Here is a 2858-nt window from a genome sequence, read left to right as displayed (position 1 = left end):
TCAGGAAGGAAGAGCATTTCACTATCAAAACTGGATTCTAGGACAGAACCATTCAAATGCAGAAAAAAACACCACTGAGGGATATTTGCATAGGACAGAAAAGGGACCAGCCACCTCCATAGCTCCAAAAATGTACCTATGCTGTAGGAAAGCTGAGGAGAACTGAACCTCCTTTCTAATTCTCCTTTCACCTTCAAACTTTTTCTGGGCAGTATGCACCAGATTGAGCACCAGATGGGAAACATTTATATATTTTTATACATAAAAATGTGTGCGTGTATACAGACTGCAAATCTAAAATAAGGGCAGAACATGCCCCTGGTGAAACAAGTAACAATGGGAATAAAGGAAAAAATGGTAGGATACGACTGTATTTTATTTTCAGATATATTTCCTATTCCTTCCCCCGTGTGCTGTGAATATTTTCTTTTCGTATCATGGCAAAATCAGTGTCATGACCCATGGCCAGCCCTTGGAACTCCAGCACTGGACTTTGCTTTGTATTAATACTCAGTCTTGATGCAAAAGTCAAACACATGAGGGAATAAACTGTTTTCCTTGTTTTGTAGATCCACATGAGTAGAACCAATACCTCAAACTACTACAGAAAAGCATAACTCAGAAGCAAGTGCCAGGTACGCACAGGACCTACTTTTTCTATAACTCATGTTCCTCTTCCTATTGTTGCTGTAATCTGCAAAAAATTAGAGTTATTATTACGTTTCTCATGGATTAATAATGATTTCAGATGCATTCCAAATCATTCACTCGGGTGTCCTGACTAATATTTGTTCCATGTTCAGATTGAAGTATGTTGAGCAGCTACATCAGGATGAAATATCAGCTGTTGAATTTTATCATATTTCTTATTCAGTTTTAATTGAGAGGCATTACATCATAGGATAATATTTCCTCTTTCATTAGAAAAACTGATTTTGAATGTGAAAAATAATTTCACATTAAGCCTGTTTGCAGGCTACAAGTCACACCTACCATTTCATTTTACTGTAATTTAAACTACTACAATAGGCACAGTAAACCTTCGTGAAATACTCTAATATTTAAAAAATTAAAAAGAATCACCTCAATGCTATTATCAGAAAAAATTAAACTAGCTGGCAATACTATGTTCTAGCCCTTTAATTCACTGTCATAAATGAACAGTGAAAATAAATTAATTCAGAAAACAATAAGGAAAAAACTAAGGTATATATTAGCTAGAATTTACATCAGCAGAAAACACCTTCAAATTATTTTATAATCAGCACTAATTCACTATTGAGCTGATAAAAATACATACATGAGCAAGAGTGATTTTTTTTCTTAAATTGTCAAAATTAGTGAAGTTTAATGTAAGAAGCTGAAAAGTTTTGTGTGTTTATAGCATCTTTATCAATAGGTACAGTTTCTAGAGGAACTGGACACAACCATAACATTTTCATAACTCAAAGTCATTCAACAGAAATATATTGGAACCAACCTGGATTAAGAAATAGTACTTGGCTCATCAAGATAAAAATCTGTCCACTGTAAGGCCTATAAAACAGACAACAGTTACTATTCAGGGGAAAAAGCTAAGGAGATCCTCATAGGGAATGCCATACACTGATTAGCTAAGACAAAAAACAGGAGCAAGACTAAAGTTTAGAGTCTGGATGAAATGTTATACAAATCTGAGAAACTAATTTCATTTTGATGACAAGCCTGGCAGTGGTTTAAAAATAAAAATTAAGATAACACTAGGGAACATCACCTTGTAGTACACACTCAGTCTCTAATATGCCTACCTAACACCACAGTGTCCTTTCCCACAGAGACAGAAAGAACTACGAAGACAAGGGTTAAGAGAAGTGACAGAACTGTTGCCATCGCTTGTAGATACAGATACATGATGCCTGGTTTGCATACCTCTAAATATCCTACTGACTCAGGAAGGGCATCAGGAACTTCATTATCAAAAGCAGATAAAGCAGAACTGTGGAGACAAGAGGAAGGTCTTAGGTTTAAGGAATTCTAAGGAATGCCTTAGGTCTGAGAGAGACTGATCTTTGGGAGGGGAGACTGTCCTGAGGCAGGTATGGCATTTGACCTCAACAACTAGAAAGTGTGAAGCACACAGCACAAGCTGTATCTGCAAGGAAAGCAGCGTCACTAACTCAAAAGTACGTCGGGATGCTGGCTTCAGTCTTTTCTCTAATGGGCTCTGAAAGATCCTATGGAAGAGTGCAACCAGAGAACACCATATACTTTGCTAAAAACAGACAAGTGACCCACGAGATACGCAGGGGGGAAGAGAGGCAGCAGGGAAAGAGAGAAAAGCTCGTTCTCTTTTCATTCACATGCATTCTAACAGGTTGTTGGAACAGTGTTCATCCAATGAATAATTCATGACAGTTAATTACCGGGACCATTATGTTCTATCAGCACCTAATAACATTGGATATAATCAAGTACAGTGTTTGCTGTTGCTCCCAGTTGAGATAAGTTCTAGTTTCTGTGCATGCACACAGGAGCAAAGAAATTAGTAAGGTTAAGTTAGAAATTAGACTGATTCTTGCTGGAATCAGGTCTCTCGGTGATTTGAAGAACACCTATACATACGCAAAAGGAAAAACTAAAGGAGGCAGCATGACAATAATAGTTAAGTTTTCTGCCCTATTACATACCATTTTATTTGTCCTAATTAGCAAAGCTAAACCTGAACAAGTTTGTACGTATCGCATCGAAAGAACTGTTCACTAGCTTAAAAAAACGAACAAAACATCAGAAACATTAAACTGATGGTCCCTTCTGCAAGTTCTGTCCTGGCAATATCGATATATCAGCTCAAAGCTCTCCAGCAGAGAAGAAACCGCAAC

The sequence above is a fragment of the Phaethon lepturus genome, unplaced genomic scaffold (genome assembly GCF_000687285.1).
Source record: "Phaethon lepturus isolate BGI_N335 unplaced genomic scaffold, ASM68728v1 scaffold10182, whole genome shotgun sequence".
Lineage (NCBI taxonomy): Eukaryota > Metazoa > Chordata > Aves > Phaethontiformes > Phaethontidae > Phaethon > Phaethon lepturus.
This window is presented reverse-complemented; position numbering follows the sequence as displayed.